The 23,607-nt window shown below is 35.0% G+C and overlaps 2 protein-coding genes across 2 annotated transcripts in view; both read left to right on the top strand.

Moving 5' to 3' along the window:
• LOC134745383 (adenosine 3'-phospho 5'-phosphosulfate transporter 2) overlaps window positions 1-23,607 on the top strand; it is a 423,869-nt gene that overhangs the window by 367,627 nt on the left and 32,635 nt on the right. The window lies entirely within an intron of this gene.
• LOC134745355 (tonsoku-like protein) overlaps window positions 1-23,607 on the top strand; it is a 431,809-nt gene that overhangs the window by 261,460 nt on the left and 146,742 nt on the right. The window lies entirely within an intron of this gene.

Here is a 23,607-nt window from a genome sequence, read left to right on the forward strand (position 1 = left end):
GAATCACTCATTTCTTTACGATATTATAACAGAAAACTCTGGAAGTTGTGTATCTTTACGCGAGTTGGTGAGAAAAGTTTTTAGTAAAAAAATTGTTGACAATGTTGACATTTCTGACGTATGAAATGTCAACGATTCGTTTTGAAATTGCATCAACTCAACTTGTGCGTTCAGAATTATATTTAACATCATTATACAAAAAAAAACGTTTCTTATGGAATTTTAAGGTTTATGACTTAAAATCATTAAATAAAGCTAAATTTGGTATTTTTCATTAGATTCTCAAACCATTTAATTTAATGATAATTAATATCGAACGAATCATTATCATAAACGATTTACGTTTTGTTATCTGTCAAGCTACTTAAACACGCTCCATCCAAGGTCAAATTACTTTCCCCACTAGTGGATAAAACGCGTTTTTCCCCGCTTATATTGAAGGATAAAAGACAACTTTCCGGGCTAGTGAGGGGAAAATAATATTTACCTCTACACCATTGTTCGCGTTTGTAAAATAATTCAAGTATGGTCGGGAGTTTTACAGTACCAGAAATCTCATTAATCGCCAATGGCTTAGATTAGACCACTGCCAGTTACCTACCCACATATTGTGTTATGTTACCCTACTTAATGTCTCTTCATTCGGTATCATTTTATACAGATGAGTAAAAAAACATTTTTTTTATTGCAAGGCTCTAACTGATGGACAAAGGAAGGTGAAGGAAGAAGGTGGACTTATCTAAGTAAGTTTAGAAATAATGTCACATAACATGTACAGAAGCTGGTAAAGAGTGACAGCACAAAATACTCCAGCTAAATTAAGAAGTTTTTCTCTTTGCTTATCATTAGGTTAACTGCTGTAATTGAAAATAAACAACAGACACAATATCGTGTCGTATCAACGTATCATATAAAAGCCGCAAGATCAACTGATGGACAAAGGAAGGTGAAGGAAGAAGGTGGACTTATCTAAGTAAGTTTAGAAATAATGCCACATAACATGTACAGAAGCTGGTAAAGAGTGACAGCACAAAATACTCCAGCTAAATTAAGAAGTTTTTCTCTTTGCTTATCATTAGGTTAACTGCTGTAATTGAAAATAAACAACAGACACAATATCGTGTCATATCAACGTATCATATAAAAGCCGCAAGATCGCAGCGACCTCGTTACGCAATCGTTCGTCTTATTAACTTTCGTAGTCTAATAAAGTGCCAAATCAATAACGTATTTCGTATTAATATTCGCGCTAGGCGGGATCACAAACCTATATAAGGGTATTTGACTGTATTTAAAATAAATTATTTTACACAATGCATGAAATAAAGCACCAGAAGATTAATAGAGAAACGTAGATAGCAGTTATTTTTAGACACAATTTCTATTTTAAAACCCGTATAAAACTATAAAGAGTAGGTAATTTGATTGTGACGTCACATGCTAGTGTTTCATATAAATTTCATAGTAGCAAAATCGTTTTGACAGTTCGAAAAAAGAAACTGATTTGACTAGTAGTCAAATACCCTAATGCAAGGAATATTGTTCTCAGAAGTTCAATCTGCTTTGATGAAATAAAACTTATATTAATATTATTATTGTTAAGATATAATTTTTTAACAGCGTTGTAATAGGTTAAAGGTCAAACCTCCCATTAACCTTCAGAACAATATGTTTTCTGAATTAAATGTTAAAGAGTCAAAAAGCAGAATTAACCCTCTGAGGAACACCTCGAGGGAATGGGACTAGTTCCAATTCTAATTGAGTTTACTTAATTAACTCCAAACTTGAAAATTTTAAATTAGACGATGTTACAAACACCCAAAAGTCAGAAAGTGGTCAAATTGAGTCACAATTCAAATAGGCTCAATGCGTTTTAAACTCAGTTTAGTAATATCCTCCGTCAGCTGTCGTTCCGCTTGAGTTTTTGGTAATTATAATAATGAGTTTCTTTCTGAAGTTCAATGTTTGATAAACGGCGGGTTTTCTTTAAATCCCGGATCTTTTACCTTTATGATGCAAGAAACGGAAACCATGTTAATTTTTAGGGTTCCGTACCCAAGGGGTAAAAACGGGACCCTATTACTAAGACTCCTCAGTCCGTCTGTCTGTCACGAGGCTTTATCTCATGAACCGTAATAGCTAGAGAGTTGAAATTTTCACAGATTATTTATTTCTTTTTTTTTTTTTTTTTTTTTTTTTTCTTTTTATTGTTATATAAAGAGAACATTCATCAATTTCGTTACAAAAGTTTCGCCAAACTGTGTAACAGTTTGTTGGCGGTGCGCTCTTATTATTATTTTATCTTCTGTTGCCGCTATAACAACAAATACTAAAAAGTACGGAACCCTCGGTGGGCGAGTCCGACGAAATAAGTGACCAAGGCCTCGAGAACCATGGGCCAGATTGTAACTGGCGTTTTCAGTATTTATTTCAGTTTATATTTTTAGCCCCCAATGGAAAAAGAGACGTATTATTAGGGTGTTGCTTATTTCGTCGAAGTTAAAAAAAATTGTCTTACCCGCTTAATTTATTATCTTTCACTAAAAACCAATGTGGTTTTTTGACAGAATTTTTAAAGACGATATAGGGGTCGCTACTGAATTTTGAACATTTCTATCCTTCATACAGGTGATTTATTTTTAAATTTTATGTTTCTTCTTGTTCATGTGTGCGTGTCTGTCTGTGGTACTACAGCTCCTAAACGGGTAAATCCATTTGGATGCAGTTTTTTTTTTAAATTTGTAATCAGGTTTTGTAACGGTGGTTCTAAGATATGTTTTATCAAAATCAATTAATTTCGTTAGGATTTATTTTAAATTTAATAAATTATTAGATAGCAGTAGTAGTGTATCTACATAAAATACTTATGTTTAAAAAATATTTTTTTTCATACACAAATTAAAAAGTTTTTAAAGTATTTGAAAGACCTGTTTAATCGAAATGAATACTAATGAACTCCTTGTTATAAAACTAAAATTAACCAACTTAGCGCGAGGAATCTCAATAATCTGCGCATATACAAGTTCAAGTTATCAGGAATTCCTATTACTATGCCATCCTAGTTTAAATATAACGCTCATGTTACCAATATTCAGCGAATATTGTAAAATGGAGTTTATTTATTTATTTATAATATAAATAAATTGAGAATGGCACATAGGTATTATGTGCCATTCTCAATCAAAAGGGTACTTTTTGTCGGTTGTCAATAAGGCGCTATTTCCATATAGCTTTAATTTGAAATCAACCTTATCGACAAGCGACAATGCTTTTGGTTGAAAACGTCACATATATTTAAACATTAAGTATTACATAAAAGAAAACTTATCGGACAAAAGGCGCACTTAATGCCAAAAGGCATTCTCTACCAGTCAACCTTAAGGCAATAAGCAGAGAGATTGTGGGCGGTGAGTACGTTTATCAAAAAGTAGAACAGACAGACATTTAGAAAATGTCATTTACAAAAGTTTTAGTTTATACGTGTCCAGCGGCAGATTTCCGATAAAATTTTTTATTTTTATTTTAATTTTTATTTATTTATTTATTTTTTTATCGGAAATCTGCCGCTGGACACTGTAGGTATAACATAGAACCAAAGATATTTAAGATGAATACAGTCTAAGGGAAAAACGTGCCTTGGAAAATAAAGAAAATTTCACACAGATGGCGCTACCACCAATACCAACCTTTGACGTATTCTCGGCTAGATGGCGTTGACGGTTTCGTTTGTTATTTAACAATTTTAACACATGTCAGTGAAAGAACATGGGTCAAAATCATATAAAAAATAATGAATACAAATAAAAAAATAATTTATCCATACCTATATTTATAAATTTTTTGATATTTTCATTTTTAGTTTTAATCGTGTCGATAGATGGCAGTAAATTTACTGTGACTACAAAATTTACTATGACTGTACCCCTCTGTCTATATATTATCTTTGATAGAACTAACACAAATAGGGACACAGTCTAACGCATGAAGTTCTAAGAAGTACATTTGCCTCTTTTCCTTTGATCTGCGTAGTAGCAGTACCTACGAAACCACACAAAGTTACTTAATTATATAAGGACATTTTTTCCCGGAACGTATTTTTCTTTGTCGCAATGAAATCTTTGTCGGTAAAATCCTTATTATTGAGGTCGGTAATTAAGTTTCCTGCCTATTCCGGTAACACCCCAGCTTCTTCCCCTCAAGTAAACTTCGATATTGGAAATATTAAAATTTACTCGGGGGAACAAAACATAATCTTAAAGTGAGGTAGTAGAATCAATTGAGGCACTTAAATCAAAGCATACTCGAGCAACTCTACAAAGTTAGAGACTTTAAGATAACACTTCAATGTAAATTAATTCAATCTTTCATGTAAATTTAAATATTCAACAACTTTGAAATATAACAAATTGCTTAAAATACCTTTTGAAGAGCCGAGGGAAAATAATAATGAAATAAGCGAGATATATGCATGTTCTAATACTGTCTCATTTCCTTCTCCTTCATTCTCACTTTTTACTTACAGTTTTCATTACATTTGTTTTTACGTTTAGTATTTTTTACACGCGGTGCACAGAACGATCGTCTTGCGATCCATGCAGACACTATATCATTGAAATGAATAATATTGATAAATATTCGCCTTATTCCAATTTTCAGGTCATATCAATTTCAGTGACTATAATAATATACTCTCCCGGCCGGTTTCGACCACGGCGACTGCTTCAACTCCGCTGCTGAAGACGTTCATGTGCCCGCGTGTGGCTTGCGTAGCCGATCTTAGATCAAAGACTCGTGTACACAACGGGCAGGTAAGGACACCATTGCTGTAATTATACCTGATAGCCGCTGGTAGTCGGGCTTTCAGCTCATCCCGTCTTTTGTCTAGTTCCATAAGTCGACGGGATTCAGTCATCAGTTTGTTTAATGACATAATATCTCCATACAGGGCGGTCGGCCGCCTGCTTCTTCCACAGATATGGGCCAATGTTGCAGTTCTTCATGTGGCGCTTAAGCACATCTTTATACCTGAGAAATTACCCGCCATGATTTCGCCTACCTACAATTGTGACTACCTACAATGTGAATAGTAATGTCAATACTTAAATATACTGTCATTAATTACTTATAGTGTTTGGACCGCATATATTTTTTGTGGAGATCTGATGGTCTTGGCTCATAATAATGTTTCCTTCTCCTTCCTTGCAGATCAAGTGAAAGATTCGAGAATTATCTCGAATTTAGCCTATATTCTTACAAACTACAACTGGTTATCGGAGTAATCCTGTATTGCCTTTCTACCTATAAACTTATATACTCTTTGGCCTCAGCGCCGGATCAATGCAGTTTAGAGACTTCGTATACGCCTTTGTATTTCTTCCTAGCGAACAATGTTGTAGGATATTATATTACCGTGTAGCATATAAGAGCACATGTATTTATTGGATATTAGAGCAATTGATTCATATCACAGCGTATTTCAATGTTTCTACATAGACGGGAAGTTTCTTTTTTATTTTAGTTACGAGAAAAACAGATGGACAGTGCTTTTCTAATTGTTTGTTTGTTAGGGACGATCTTTTACTCGAACGTCTCGAACAGCTTGATAGTGGTTTTAATACTTTTGATGTCAGCCAACGTTGATGTAAGTACCTATAGTAAGAAGTCACCTTATTACGCTATGGTTAATATAATATCCATAATATAACAGTTTTGAATGATTCACGGTTAGTTTCTCTAGACTTAAGGGGCCCACTGACTATCAGTCCGCCGGACGATATCGGTATTGACAGTTCCGAACAACTGACAGGCCGATAACGTCCGGCGGACTGATAGTCAGTGGGCCCCTTTATATTGACCGGGATATGGACCATGATTACCTTTTGTATTGTTCTACCCGCTATCGACAGTTACCCGTGAACAAGATACATGTAACTGCGTCGAAATATCGGGAGCTCGAAAACAATACGAAAGGAAATCACGGTCCATATCCCGGTCAATATAAGTCCAGTATATCCATATGTCGAGATTTTGAAATGTCTTTTAAACATGTCAAGTTAATTGTTTTAGTATAGTGTTTTGTTTGTTTGTATAATGTTGTTGTTGACACCCTTAAATTTACTCTCCTTCGACCTTAAAGTTCCTCTAAGTAATTCCAATAACTCTGGTCTCTATGTCCCTTTCGCGAGCATGTCAACACCAATAGCGTGGTCCTTCGTTACTTGCACATAGTGAAGCATATCATTTTAAGATTGGGTTTACTAAAATATAGTGTTATAGAATGTGGTAGGTGATAACTGTCTTTTAAATAATTGATTACCCAATGCGCCTGGTGAGTTTTGATGATCATTGAAACTTTTGGCAAATAAAGCGCATATGAACTACGACTGAATCAATGTCGTACATTAAATTACTTGTAGGTTATAAGCATTTAACGCCCGTCTGCGGTGTCTTTAAGGCATAATCTGTCAGACTAACTTAGCACGGCTAACCGCGGCGTTCTTGTTGCAAACTTGCTTATACTGCTGTCTGAACTAAATATTAGTTCTGGAGCGAAACAATCCATGCCGGCTGGAACTTCGAGTTGAGGATCCGGCGTAGGCTCAACAGTTTTATATGAATGCTGAAGCTATGATTTTTATAAGTTAGCAGCACGTGGTAGCAGTATTTTTTCTATAGGCATACTGTCAATGTAACTAGTAACTTAACCTAACCTAACAAAGTGTCTCAGCTGTGCAACTACTCTTTATTTGAGGTCCGTATTCTGGCGCATGTCAGTAAGTTTTTCGGAACTAAAATTTTTGGTTTTTAGGGATCCGTACCCAAAGGGTAAAAACGGGACCCTATTACTAAGACTCCTCTGTCCGTCTGTCTGTCTGTCTGTCTGTCACTAGACTGTATCTCATGAACCGTGATAGCTAGACAGTTGAAATTTTCACAGATGATGTATTTCTGTTGCCGCTGTAACAACAAATACTAAAAAGTACGGAAACCTCGGTGGGCAAGCCCGACTGGCACTTGTCCGGTTTTTGTGGTGAAAGCGTCGCAACACAAAAAATAGTAATAATAATAATAATATGTTACAGAAATTTGTCTAAATTAAAGTAGCAAGTCGCTTGTAGTAACGCGAAGAGCTAAATAAGTGTAAAAAATCACTAGATGATTGTTTTCACTTTTTTGCTACATGCATCATGCATGTCACGTTTCTAGGACGCAACCATAGGTGTTTTTCAGTGTTTTTAATTTTTATTTAAAGAATATGAGCATAATAGACCTAAAACTGTATTTGATACAATTTCATAAAACTACCAGAAAAGTAAGAACCCAATCGTCATCCATCCAATAAATCATTATGTGACATGTGACTGAACTCAATCATATAGGAATAAACGTCAGAGAAAGAAAGCCGACACAGAAGAATAAGCATTAAACCTGTAATCTCAAATAAATTGTGATCGACAATATAGGTAATATTATATAATATTGCTGTTTCCGAATTTAAAGCCCTTACCAAGATTTTTTCTGGACTGCCTAACCATTGAGCGATAGTTCATTTTATGGGCTCATAAAATTCAAATTACAACAAACTCTGTGACCTTTTATCGACGCAATGAAGAGGGATGCCCGTCGTAAATAATTTGATGTCCCCCGAGGGTGGATATGTGTTCTCAACGAAACAAAACCTTGCGAAAATAATATATAGACCAGTTAAAAACGAATTTTGTACCCATGCCCGATATTCTATTTAAATAAATTTAAATTACTATTAAAATACACCTTTAGATATAAATTATCTTAAAACGACCACAGTTTGCGACGCGGTCCGTTAAACATCTCTAAGGGGTTCCATTACAGTAATTCAAAATGCTATTTGGTTGAAAGAATATTCATATATTTTGAATGGGTACCTTCATAGGTAGGGGCTGGAAATATGCGGATAATGAATTATGACTTCAAATTGGAGAAATGTTTAAAGGGTCGCTTAAAGCTTTTTTACATAACAGCATGTGTGAACAGTGGTAAATGTTTGATATATAACTGGCAAACATAGAGATAGCATTTTAGAATATATTGTTGAGAAGGTATTCACTGCGATGTTTTCCTATTACTTAGTTTGGCTTGAAATTAAGTTGTAAGTAAGAGTAAAATATCAAGGGATTTTTTGAAGAAATGCCAGCGAATGCTGCTTTCAGCTTATTTGGGCCTGGTCGGCAGCAACCGGCTGGCCTGTGCACGGGTAGCTTGGATGTGGGACTGTGCAAAGGTATCCACGCATGTGGCGACCCACGGAGTTTGGTTAGATTTTAGTAGTTAGGTACTACTTTTATCTATTCTGTGACGGAAGTAACATCGATGTCGACAAGGTACGTTTGCGCGCGGTTAATATAATGTATTAATTAGTACTTATATGTTCAATTTAATAATTTCCTCAATTCAACCCTTAAAAACCTCCGGCTTGCGAATTGTATTGCTTTGCATATTTAAAATTACATAAAAATTCAATATTCGAGACCCAAGGTCGGCTAAAAGCACTTCGTTAATTCATTTTTCATCACGCTTTTATGAAACTTTCAGCTGAAATATTTAATTGAAAATACATTCAGTATTAAAAATTCATGATTTCGTAAAAGTGATTAATCCAATCTGTAATTCAATGTTTTGGGCCAAATTTAATTATTCTTGTAAGCCCTTGCGTTTCGTTTTCTACTGGATTTGTTTACCCTGAGCTGCTTCATGAATACTGTAAGCATAAACAGCCTGTCTCCCCGTGCCTTGATTTTATTTACGGTCTGCTCGTTATTTTGGACTTTTTAAAGAAAAGCTTAATTTTGAAATGTAGACAGCGCTCAAATTAATATAATTGTAAACACCTATTAAAGTAACTTAACTAACTTAGTTAGCGGTTTCACTCACGCGTATTTAGTCACTCGCGCGACGTTTCGGAGAGCCTACGACGGATGACTGACGCCCATCCGTCGTGACCGCTACTCACTCAGGCACTGTTAGTGCTTGAAAATGGAGACCTAGGCTCTCCGAAATATGTTGCGCGAGTGGCTAAATACACGTGAGTGAAACCGCTAAGTTAGTTAAGGTAAATGTCTCACGATAGTTTAAATTCGACCGAAGTCGATTCGAAGTAGTTTTTTTAGCGATACAATGGGCTGACGATTTTGTTGATTCATAATAGCATCTAAACTATCATCTGACATAGTATCAAGCGGGAGGCGATGACAAAAAATTTTTTATAGACTATTTGCTGCCATTCCTCAACCCACCAACGGAGCGGCAGCTGACGTTCACGAGGGTTCATCATACATAGCCGTTAACCGCTATACGAGTTTTCGCCCGGGAGGCGATGACTGACGAAATTTGCGCCTGGCTCGCGGTCTATTTTGACAGACTGACACTGACAAGCATTGTTAAATTTGCATATTGTCTGTGGTCATTCGACGAGGCTTTTAAAAATGTATCCCCGATCTATGATAAAATATGGCCGACTGATGCACGGATTGATATTTTTTTATTTATTCCAATTTTACGGCTGCTATTTTTATATTCAGATTTGGTAATTTGGCGAAGGACAAATTTATGGTTTATTTTATGCCCGATATTGCTTTAAGTGACAGTTTTCATATGCTAACTTGCAATGAGGTTCTTTATTGATGGATTGAAAGACTAATATTTATCTCATGTTAGAAAAACAAAACATACTTATACTAAATGTTAAACAATAGTAATAGTAATTATGATCCGTGGATTGATATGATTCGTACTTTGACGGAGGCCAGGTGTATTGTCTCAGTAATAATTTCATCCATTTATTCCTCAGGGCCTGTCGCAAAAATCTAAGAACGAAATTTCGTTGTTTGACTCTCTATCACTTTCATATAGAGAGAGAGCAATAGAGAGGCAGATAACCAAATTTCGATTTTCGTGGTCGGTAGCTTTGGCAAATTAACATTTTGAACTTAGAACATAAAATACTGTGTTAAATCATAGAGTAACTTATACTAGAGCGGTACTGTCATAGTAAATTTTGTAACCCCAGTAAATTCACTGCCACACACTTTCAAACTAAAAATGAAGATTTATAAAAATACGATAAAATGTATTTAAATATGGATAAATGATTTTTTTTATTTGCATTAATTATTTTTATGATTTTGACCCATGTTCTTTCACTGATATGCGTTAAATTTGTTAAATAACAAACGAAACCGTCAACGCCATCATACGACAGTAGGCCAAAGCGTAGCGCCCCCTGAACGAGAATCAAATTTTCTTGATTTTCGAGGCACGTTTTTTCCTTAGACTGTATCCATCTATTACGGAGTTATATCTATCTTTGGTTGAAATGTGGTAAGTAAACAAAATAGTAATATAGCTAAGATATAAAGCTAATATAGATTTCTTTGCAAAACAATCGTTTGTTTTGTTTTGTTGATTCTTGACTGCTCTCAATAAAAAGTATCTAGTAGAAAACACCAAAACACGTTGATGCGCCCACGGAACAAACGAGCAGTGAATAATTTGCGAACAGTAAGCGGTAGAAACAAATGGCGCGGGTTAATGACTACCCTAAGGAGGATTCGTTTAATTAATGCCTCGTGTGAGCCTCCACTAATCTGTTTGAATGTTACTACACTAATAGCTGAAGAATATATCCATTAGGCCGCACTGTTAATAGTTTCTTTGTCAACGTTATTAACCCATAACTTTGACATTAGGATTAGGATTTTCGGCATTAGGATTAATGTTACAAAACTTACAAATATAGTACAATTTTGTATGTTTTTCATTTTCCGACGTAGAAAGCTGAATACAGGTTGTGGCCAGAACCCCATTTTAAAACATTGACCTAAACTAACAAGAAACTAGGGTCCGATTAAATTAACTTTGCACCGATTTTGACAGAACAAAAGTGTGGAATGTCATTATACAGGTCATATTTTCCTAGAAATTTGCTGCAGAGTTGGTGACATTCGGAGAGCAACTGTAGCTGTATTACTGTCGCGATATTTGTGCTGCGGCATTGAAGCGAGCGCTGTCACAGTCAATTTCCTTGATGAAATGAGTGACGTTCGTGGCGCGATTAGAACGTTCAATTCGTCACAAATTTTAATAAGAAAATTCACGTTGGCAGCGCACGGTTCAAGGCCTCAGCAGTAATGTCGCAATAGTAATGCAGCTCAGTTGCCATCTAAACGTTACACAATAGTTGTTGGTTGGTTCGACGTTAGATGATATACGAATGAGGCAAATAGGTATATATATTAGTCACAAAATTTGCATGTGTAGTAAATCCAAACTAGTTCCCAATAACTTTTGAAATTGTTGATGTTGTGGTTTCATGATCTTGACGTACCCAGAAACTTTACATACATAGAATACCTAAAGTCTATATTCTATAGTTTGTGATATCTAAAACTATATCCAATGTGTCCCTCAACGCCTCATGCGATGAGAGGCCATATTTTGCGGTAGAAAATTGAACCCGGATAACTGCAGCTCAAGATGAGATAGAGAACTGTTAAGCTTTAATCAATATGGTTTTGCAAATAGTTTGAAAATGCGTCACACAACAAATACTATTTCTATACGATTTTCGCCGCCCATCAGTAGCTGTTAATGTAGTAATTATACGTTTTAATGTAGTAACTAAATCTTATTTGTAGTAAAATCTATCCGTGCAAGCACTAAAATATTCCTACAAATATTCAGCCATAGGTTATATTTAAAATATTTTTTATGCCGGTTAGGAATATGTTTTTGTAGCAGACCAGTCAATGAATCTATACGTTTTTATTGTATTAAAGTAAAATGAATATACAGTCATTAGTTAGGAAATTTATCGAACTTCGATTTAGAATATCGTTTTTTAAGTTTCCGCTTAAAATCTTCATACAATAGAAGAGAAGCAAAGAGTCTGTTGAAACCCGCTTTGCCCAGACTTGGGCCTAAAGTGGGTTGGCGCTTTGGGCAAAACGGGTGGTGATTAGGCAAAACGGGTATTTTTAAAATTAAACGTATATAACTTATATTTAAACTAAATATATAATCATAAAATTGTTACATAAATAATGTACTAAAATAATCACTACCAAACGGTATCATGAAATGAGATTTCACGTCATTGAATTTCCCAAACTATTACCGTTTGGAAATTTAAGTTACTTTGCCTAACACCACTTATTGCCATTGACAAGATATAACTGAAATACGAACAGAGACGTGAATGCATTCGATCTCATTTAAATCATAAATCTGGCTAAAATCATACACTGCCAATTAGTTATCGGCACCGATGGAGGCAGATCACAAGAACCAGGTGTGGAGTATCCACATCCACTGATGACCACGATCCTCAGTCATGAGGGAGCGACCACGTTACTAGTTATTAGATTCTGCTAAGATATCTGACTAATCAGACAACACTTACCTTGTTTTTTTTTACAAAAATACCACAAAACTTTAACGGCATACAGCCAGGCGTCTTCTGCATAGCGCGGATTGCTGGGATCTAATTAAAACTCGTTGGCGGTCGGTCTCTTACGGCTCATGCATACATTTACAATACTGTTACATAGGTACAGCGATGTATAGGCGCTTATCCGCTTTTGGCCTGGTTACTATGTCGAGCACAATATGGCTTAAAATAATAATATTTTGAGTAAATACACAAACAACCTACGTATATACCTCACATTTTAGGTTGCGATTTCAGGCCGCGAATGGTTTATAGATAATGTACTATGTAAGGATTATCATTCCCAAACCAGCAAATATAATATTTAGTTCAGCCTGTTTCCTGGTATTATATGTTCCTGTTATCTAAATAAAATAAAATTAATCTTCATTAATATTAGTAAGCAAGTAAGTAAATATTCTTTACTGTGCACCATACAGCTAAAAATACACTTATTAGCATATTTAAAAGGCTCGTATTTGTTATTTACAGTAAATTATAATTTCAAGCTACCGGCGATGGCAAAGCCTATCTTTGTTTAAAACAAAGAATTTGAAAAAAATCAAATTCCAATTGTTCCAACATACATATTATTATGACGATTTGATTAATTCAAATTGTACTCCTTAACTCAAAAAATCTTTTTAATTTAAGATTAGTAGTTAAGTTAAATATTACGTGTTTTTTTTATAAAAATTAACAGTTTAAAAATTTAAATATATTTTTTTTTTTTACTAGCACCCATACTCCCACAAACTCACACTTATTTAAGTAAACTTACTATTTCCCCTAAATCTTTGAGCTAGCAGAAGATTTAAAAATTTAATCAGTCCTGTTTTATTTTACTCCGTTTCATATGAGACATAAGCCAGTCAGTATATTATGGCTTCACTATTGAGGGACACCATTTGGTGCTGAGAGCGAAAAACTAACTCAAAGGAATATAAGGGTAAAGTATATAAAAATCTTAAGACGTTAGGACCTTTTTTACGCCAGAGCTGTCTAGGATAACACGAAGGGGAAAAGTAATAAGTTTATACTTAATAAAAAGGAAGCTTGATTGTGTTTTGTTTGCGCAATATTGTTGGATGACAAAATATTTTTATTTATATAACGGGCGGGGCCTGTAACACGAGCAAATAATTAAATTATAGATCCTCAAACGGTGACACACAAAAGCGACCAAGTCCCACCGTATACACATACAAAATAAGAAATTTAGAAAATCAATAAGATCCAGAGTGAAGTATTACAAGATAATTTAATGTTAGTAATATGGTAATTTTTATAAATTGATACTACAAAATATTTACAGTCTTTTGTCAACTTTATTCACAGAACCTCAATACCTATAAGCCTATAGGAATATTTTCTGAATGGCCCTTTATGTAATAGGTACTGCTCCACGTGTAAAACAGACAATATAAGTTTGCCAGAAGTCGCTCTTTGTAATCCTCTGAATCCTCTCATTTTTAGCTCCTATTCATCTTTCTTTTGTTAATGTAATTCAATGTGTGATGCCACCTCCCGACATCTCCAGTATCATTTAAATAGGACTGTTGTTTCCTTAGCTTACTGAGCATAGTCTCTGGGTCATATACGATACGACTTAGGTTCTAAATTGTCTTTTGTATTTAATATTACAATGGTGAAACAAATGCCTACGATTTTGGGTTTAGGTATTTACCCTAAATCTACGTCTGGACCGGTTTTAGGAGATGTAAGTCCCAATAAATATTAAGTCCCAAGATCCTTAACTATGTTATAGGGCCACAGATGGCCCCTTAAATTAATGCACCTTGAGGCAATCCTCAATTTCGCAATTTTGCAATCAAAAAATCGTTAAGCGCGTTACCATACAAAACTAATGACCACGATCACTGTCAAGGAGTGCAATGCAAAAGAAGAAAAAAAAGAGCCTTAACTTTTGGTAAAAGAGATCTTTTGTTTTTATGCTTATATATATGATTGTTTGACCCTTCTATGTAAAATGTTCACTAAACGAGTGGCCTGAATGAATCTTATAGATAATGATGTGTAGGCAGGTGTATGACATGTGCAACAACATGTATATTCTCTTAGACGTTTACTCGGAAAATTCACTTGATTGAGATAGTGCTCCGCGATTCCGCCCGGTTGGTAGAATTCGTATATTATACCAAAAATAGATATAACTCCGTAATAGATGGATACAGTCTAAGGAAAAAACGTGCCTCGAAAATCACGAAAATTTGATTCTCGATCAGATGGCGCCACTAGTTTTGGCCTACTCTCGTATAGAGGGCGTTGACGGTTTCGTTTGTTATTTATAATTTTAACGCATATCCGTTAAAGAACATGGGTCCAAATCTTATAAAAATAATTAATGCAAATAAAACAATCATTTATCCATATTTAAATACATTTTAACGTATTTTTATACATCTTCATTTTTAGTTTTCAAGTATGTCGATAGATGGCAGTGAATTTACAGTGGTTACAAAATGTACTATGACAGTACCGCTCTATCTTATTATATCCTCTTTGATTATACTGATCTCAGATTTTATATCAAGATTTTATGTTAAGGTCATATTAATTTATGGGCCAGATGCCATGCGCTTAGTAAGCGTTTAGAATAACGTTTCAGATCTAAGTATTGTCAGTTGGATTCCCGTTTCCATACAATGCTAATCCAGATGTTGTCTTTGGTATCTCGTTAATCTGTATTAAGCTGGGTGCTGCGGCTTCTTATCCCTGTTAAAGTCACTCGATTTGGATCGTTTGTTTTTGGTCGAAAGTTGAGAGTTTGAGGAATTTATCGATTTGCAAAGTGAGTTGTTGAATGTTTTGTTACTGGGAATTGAAGGTGGTTTTAGATGTGGAAGCGAAGATCTGGATGACGGCGGGGTGGATGAAATTATGGCTATTTCAGATTCTGCATGTATCGTTAAACCGCTTTTTAAAAAAGGTGCCAAGGAGGATTTAGCCAGCTATAGACCTGTAGCATTGCTTTCCATTTTTTCCAAAATTATAGATAAAGTAATTTATAACTCTATTTATGGATATTTTGAAATGATTAACTTATTCACGCAAGAACAAATGGGATTTCGTAAAGGTAAGTCCATCAATATGGCAGTTCTTGACCTAATGCGCGTAATTGTAACAAATATTGACAAGCGCGTTCCGGTATCAGCACTTTACATGGACATGTCGAAAGCCTTCGATTTTGTAGATCATAGAATATTGCTAGATAAATTATATAAATATGGAGTTAGAGGTAATGCACATAGTCTAATTAAGTCTTACATAGGCAATCGAAAACAGTTTACTCAAATAAATAGACTATGCGTTAAAACGAAAACGGAAGTCACTTATTCATCGAAAGTCAGACAAATTTACTATGGCGTGCCTCAGGGAAGCGTCTTAGGACCTTTATTATTTATATTAATGATTTACCACAAGCCATCGACTATCCAATGGTTGTTTTTGCTGATGACAGCACTATAATGTTCTCTTGTAAAGATCCAGAAACATATGAAAATGAAATATCCAAGACATTAGAAACAGTAACAAATTGGTTAAATAGTAATAATTTGAAAATTAATGTAGAAAAAACTAAAATCATGACATTTAAACAAAGACGAACTGATGGTAGCAATTTAAATATTACATATAAGGGACAAAAAAATTGAGGAAACAGATGTGACAAAATTTTTAGGAATAAGTGTAGATCATAAGCTGACATGGAGAAATCAAATTGACACTATATGTAAGAAACTCCATCAATTTTCATTCGTTTTATATAATTTAAGAAAGATTGTTAATGAACCGGTTGTTTTAACAGCATATCAAGCCTATGTAACATCGACGCTAAGGTATGGCATTATATTCTGGGCCAATTCAGTCTATCTTGTCTCTTTAAGTTGACAGAGAGGTGGCATTTAAAGCGCATATAAGATGTATTAGATCATTATGTGGAATCCAGCAAATTGATTCATGTTTACCATACTTTAAAAACTTACGAATATTAACTTTACACTGTTTATATATTTTTAAAATTGTAGTTTTTGTAAAAGGCAATCCGCAGTTATTTCAGCAGTTTAAGAGTATACGTCTTAGAAACAAGATCAATTTGTTGCCTTCCAAAACGGCATTATTTAGAAAAAGTATATTTGGAATGGCTCCAAAATTTTTTAATAAAATTCCAAATGAGCTAAGAAATACAGATGACGTGATTAGTTTTAAAAGTAAGTTATTTAAATTTTTAATTGACAAAGCATATTATAGTGTAAGTGAATTTTTGTTAGATGAATTTGATAAGTAATGGTAACTGTGCTCAGCATGCAGCCACAATCCATAAATGGAAAATTGTACGCCTTACAGCACAACATAGTTATACAATGATTATGTGAGACCTGTACTTATGTACCTTACCTATGTTGAACAAATAAATGCTTTTGACTTTTTGACTTTGACTTTTTGCACAAACTTCTTAACACAAACACTTATTTGCACAAACTTTTAAATCTTTGCTTTTTTTTTTCTTTTTGAATATGTTAACTGAAACAACATGAATAAATAATGCAAGACGACAGATCTTTTTTTTAATCTGTTAATAGAACCTATTTTATTTTTGTGTAAGCATACTTTTTCTCTATTTTATTTTTATTGACGTATAATTTTGATTTCTCAACGAAACCAATGCCTGTTAATTAAATAATTATTATCGTTATTGTATGAGAACAAAAACATTGTCTTCAGTAGTAGATTTTTTGGTAGGCTGTTAAAACTTTTTCGCCTTGGTACCTATATAAGTTACACCTAGCTGTAGTAGTAAGTACCTTCGTAAAAGCTGCAGCAGAGCATGAAATTAGCGCAATCGGTTTTTTACGTTACTCACGTAATAAAATTAAACTGCGTCATGTTTTTGTATACCTATTCGAAAAGTTTAATTGTAAATAAATAAACGCATCTTAATGACATCTTTTAGCGCAGCCGGGTGAATTAAATCGATAGATTTACATATCGAAATGTAATCGAAATGTAAATACCCATTTGAAACCGATTGATTACGAATAACAAGGACGGGAAAGAGCTGTATTTTAACGAATCTTCTAAACATAAATTAATGAATAATGTATAAGACAAATTATCCCAGCCTGTTGTATTCTTTCTTTCCACTTTGATAATTTTTTGCGTTTTGGTGCTGGTATATTAACTAAACGCAAAACGATTTCACCTAAAATACTTTATTTAACAACACAGAAAACGAAGCGATCGAGCATGATTACAGTGGAATCTTTTTTTTATAAAAAGTAGTTCGGCTGCTGGCTGAAAAATCCACACGTGTAGGGCTAAAATGCTCAGTTTCTTATCATCTGTCATCATGCCTCTCTCGTTCTAATAAGTATGTAAGTGCGAGAGTGACGCATGACATGACAAGTGATAAAAATGCGACCATGATACCGCCACTGGTAACTTGGAGCTATCGACGTTTTATTTCGCTTTGTCAATATCAACATTACTAACATCAGTCAGTCAAAATAATAGCCATGTTCTAAACTAGCTATGTCACAAGCAGATATTAGACATTCAGAATCCAGCCCTGTACTCCAGGGAACTCAGTGATATTCAAAGATAATTAAGAGTGCGAAAGGGAATTCATCACGTATTTATAAATATATCATTAGTGAGAAAAAGGCACAAGAAGGTCAAAAGGACGTGGTTTATCGAAAAGGGTCCTTAAAAGTCTTGCATTTAAATGAATTACTATTCTTTTTGACAGAAAATTTATATTGTATTAGAATTAGAGGTACATTTTAATAGAATATTAATATATTATTGCAGAGGCCGGGAAAGGGCTATGCGTAGACGAGTTTCGATTTTGTCGGACGATGCGAAGCGGAGACCGACAAAGAAGACGAACCCATGAATTGCTATTCCTGCCGAGGAATATGCTAATGCTTTTCTCCAAACATGCGAGGAAATATGGTAAATAATTTCATTTTTTAAGCATCACTAAAATCGAACCTTAATATCGAAAACGTCAAAAACAATTTCCCTCTAATTATTTTTTTAAAGTTAAAGGCATAACTTATTCTGCTATACAGTACCATTCAATATTCGTTCATTCAATATAATTGTGCAATGTAAGATGTATGTGCACGCATGAGATCCTTAAAAAAATATAAAAATTCTTTGATTTTATTAAGCAGTATTCGCACGATCATATACGACGGTCTAATGAGACATGTAAGTTCGTTTATCTCACTCTATAGATCCTATAGATTAAAATGATAGCTGACCGAGTGATCGTTTAGACGCGGCCTGCGGCTATAATAATTGGCCGTTTGCATTTTTCTTAGTGGATACATATTATTAAAAAGTAAAAAAAACAATACAGTAATAACTTTCCGTCCGCTAAAACAGGACAATAATGTTTTGAATTTTTTTGATTTGAATTTAACCGTAAAGAAAAACTTCCCGTACTATTTCTGCTACAATACGGTAAACATTTCCGGTCATATTGGAGAAAATATAATTACAATGTTCTAATTTCCAACATGTAACATATTAATGCTCCTTTCAGTAGTACTTAAATGTGGAAAAATAATCAATAACTTATTAAATCCGAAATTTTTGACTAGGTATCCTTTCAGGAAAAAAATGGTGTCTCAGTTTTTGTTGCACCCTTTCGCCTTTTTGCAATCGACTTTGCAATTTGGATTATTTTTTGTGCACTTTTTGTCTTTGGTATTTACTCAGCCTTTAGCCAGTTTCAGTTTAAGAAAGTGACCCCGTCCGTCGTCTTGAAAAACCAATCGCCGCTAAAAGCTATTTAATTATCAGAGCATCGCGATAGATGGCTCTAATTATCCCGTATCAACGCCCCGGCCATTTTGCATTACTAACTCTGACAACACCATAATCTTGGCTTAGTACATTTTTAGAAAAGCAATCTAGTTGTCATAGGCATACAGCTCACATTACATTATCACGAGTCAATGAGATGTCGGGGATCGAAACTGGGTTGTCGATTTGTCCGGCCTAATCACTCACTCACCCCTCATCTGTCTATTCGTTCCTAATTTTGGTTCCGTCGTAATTTTACTTTTTGCGAGCTTTTTTACTTTGGTAAAGTTTGATTAATTGAGTTCGTATCTCAATAACCACTTTACAATAATGTTTAGATATATTACCATTTTTAAATTGTTTATATGTATTCCATTGTATATATATATATATATATATACCACCGAGTATATAAATGTTCCATAGAGTAATTAAACATTGGAATCAGTATAAAACAAAGAAAAGACAACCTACACGATGCTGAACTAATAGCTTTCCGACTGAAATATCTGGGGGCACGGGAGTGCCCCCGCCAAGTCGAGCAAAACAAAGATGCACGGCCATACCATCCTTTTCTCGAAGCCACTCAGGCCATTTTCAACGTCCTGTAATTTTGTGACAGCTAAAGCTAGAACCCTGAATTTTCAGTGACGTATAGATCATAACATGATTTAGATATATACTCAATAACATGTAATTTGAACATGTAGTTAAGGAATTATTGCATGTCAATGTTCCTTAGTTTTGTCACTGACACACTCACTCACGATCATCATAATTCGAAGGTACTTCTAGCAGACCCACAAGCTCCAAATTTGAAACGTAATTAGGTTTTAGCGTTTTAAGCCAATAAAAACTTTAAAATACTGCAATATCTGTCACGTTTTAAAGATTTAATAACTGCACAAGTAAGTTTGTAATCCTATATAAATATATGCGATAACAAAGTTACGTTTGTAGTTCCTACAATTAGTAGGTTAAGTATAGGTATACTACATTGTACGATGTGAGTATGAATTAAGATGTGTATAATTATGATATGTGTATACATAGTACGAGTATGGTATGGGTATGAGTACAGGAAAAGAAGGACTGCCTACAAAAAGAGATGAGATCCCATCAAAAACATTATATGTAAAAAGATGCAAGTCTCGCAACGCAGTTCTACTACTACAAAAAAAATTTGAGATGTAATGTGAAACCAAGTCAGTTATTTTAGTCAGTGCCAGGGGGTGTTAAAACCGTAACAATATTAGATACCTTTATTTTTTTAATACATACCTATAATGACTTGGCAATCGCGGAAAATTTGGAAAAGTTCATGATTTTTAGTTTGTAATTTAGGCGGTTTTTTTCGGGGTTTGCAATTATTTATATTTAAAATCTTCATTATAGGTATATTACAAATTGTATAAATTAACATAAATTATGATTTACACTATGTAAATTCTATGACTGGTTTAGCAGTGAAAATCGATGTTTTAATTTTTATTTTATTTTTCCCAGAATCAGTAAACAATTATGTAAGACATATATTAATTTCAGGCAAAAAGAAAAAATCATGCACTTAAGGGTTAAGAAACGCAAAGTACAAAGGCGAACTCATCCCTTTAAGGGATCTCTTCCCGTTGACCTTTGAGTAGATGAGAGGAGAATGAAAAGAGGGTGACAAATGCAGCAACATGTATAGGTACCACGGTACCAGAAAGGTGTACCTATCTCAAAATTCGTCCCGTTATATTTGCGGACAAACAGTGTAGCTACCGCCTGTGTAGTTTAGACGTTCTCTTATTACAATAGTTGTATTTTAGGAATTACGAAGGTAAAAATATTCAGCGAGCTTGAGACTGAAATCGGTTTAGCAATTTCCACCGACGCAGTCTTGCAGTTGGTGTACGTAGATGACAAAATAACACAATAAATGACACAATTTTATTTTTTCGTCTGGTGTTACGCTGCTACGGTGTTAAGCGAGTGTTTTGATATACCCTTGCAAATTCATAGATATACAAGTATTTACTGTGTTTGTATTGACACGGGACAAATGCCACACTACCAAAATAGTGTCTCTTTGGCGTTTTAGTAACCTAAAACTAAAGATCTCGCGAACCACCATGGCTCCACTATTTTGAGTTGGTAGAGTCGGACGGAACGTCTAGCCGTAGCTTTCAATCATTGTTCTAATTTAACTGTAACTAAATTATCGTATCCTAAACCTAAACTAAAATAAAAATTAACCCCTCGGCAAGGTGCCGTAGATGCTGGCAGCATTACCCCGCTGAATTGCAATACTAATGCGCTGTGCGGGGAAGCTGCCAGCCCTACGGTCCCCAGTCACATCCACCAGCCTCTTTGATAAGGCTCCGAAAATTTTCAGGGCACGCCATGAAGATGGGACGGGGCCAGTGTATCCACGCATGTAGCGTCCCACACCAACACCTGCCCCATCTCCCACGGAATAATCAATGACATTCCTTCCGGCCTCTTACCATTGTCCCTGAGGACGCCGGAGGGCTCCAGCCCGCGCAGCATGGTTCCCCTATCACTAAGTCCGTCACTTTCGCACTCACATACTTGTTAGAACGTGACAGGCATGGTGATAAGCGTACCGTGCTACGACGCCTGCAAAGCCGGCACGTTAGCGCTTTATCGTTCTTGTATGTAGTGCTGATTTAGCATTTATTTCTTTGACGGCCCTAAAGGACGACTTCATTGCAAATGCCTACTTCCATATCGTTAGGTATATTTCTCCGACATTGTTGTGAAATTTTTACTCTATGTACCTTGACATAAGGTTATTTTACTAGTATAAGTAATTCAATGCAACCCGCCTTTGCACCTTGAGAAACTATTTAACTAAATTTTGCTCATTTTTGCATCCTAGTTTGTAAGTTAAAAGCGTTCGGCGGCGTGGCGTAAACCTGTTTTATTTTATGGGAGTCGAGATAATAAAATGAAATGAACTTTAAGGTTTACCACGTTGCGACGCGATTCATATATTTTTTACGTATCTTCGTAAAACTGATTATTATACGGAATATGATATACGATAATGTAGGAACCGAATACCTACGGAGATATTGTATTAGAACGTTAAACATAACATTCGCCAAAATCGGTTCAGCCGCTTAGTAGCTAGGAGATAACTCAAAATATTACATACACAGATCAATTGCATAGTTACCTGACTCTTCTTTTTTTGGGTAAAGCATACCTACTTACACACTGGTAATAAACTTCGTTAGAACTCAGCCAGCCTGACACAAAAGATTTAATGAAATAAAGAGTTGAATAATCATATTGTCAATCTATAATTTAAGTAAAGTTATTGATTGTTGACATTTGTAAATGGAAGGTATTTTAAAGAAAAGAAAAATGCGACGTGCATGGCAGTTAAAGAATGACTCACGCTAGACCGGACCGGGGCCGGGCCGGAGCTTCCGGCGCTTCGTTTTCTATGGAAAGTACTACGTGATCACCGATCAGCCGTCTTAGAAAATGGCATGTTGTACGCCTCGGCCCGGACCCGGCCTAGTCTAGCGTGAGTCATCCTTTATGGGCATTCGGTTACGGGCAGAAGTGAAGGGAGGACGATTGTGAAGAGAGGTGATTGGATGTTGAACTGTAACGGAATATTGTGATCATGAAAAATATATTGTTGTTATGTACGAAGGAGTTTTTTTATTACACAAGTAACTAAGTAGGAGGCTAACTTTGCAGATGACTCACCGCGCTACGGCAATGAACGTTTATCTTTAGTTTATAAAATGCTAATAAAATACGCTATATTGCTTCTCATACTAGGTCTTGCTAATGCGAAAAATCCTTAATTTTTACCAGTCGTGTAATGACATAGGGCATTTTAGTTCCGTAGCTATGTTTGCGTTTTAAGAGAGAATAAGAATATTCAATGAGCTGCTATTTACCGCGACGTGAAGTACTTGAGCTTGAGTTTATTGAGATGGAAGCAAACTGCTGCAGATTATTTAACATATTATTTTGCTAAAGAAATAACAAAAAAGGCAATGATCCAGGACGACCAGGACATAATAACTACCTACGCTTTTATAAACATCATATTGTTGCTTTGAAATTTTCAACATTACTACACCTGATTTGTGTTCTCATACAATAAATATATAAGTACATATATAACCATTAACAATGGATGCCCAATATTAAAATTCAACTCCCAATCAGCGCGTTGCAAATGAGGGTTGAATTTAAAACAAGCCCAGTGTGCCTAACATATACCTATACGTTAAAGGATGACTCACGTTAGACCGGGCCGTGTCCGGGCCGGAGCTTCC

The sequence above is a fragment of the Cydia strobilella genome, chromosome 11 (genome assembly GCF_947568885.1).
Source record: "Cydia strobilella chromosome 11, ilCydStro3.1, whole genome shotgun sequence".
Lineage (NCBI taxonomy): Eukaryota > Metazoa > Arthropoda > Insecta > Lepidoptera > Tortricidae > Cydia > Cydia strobilella.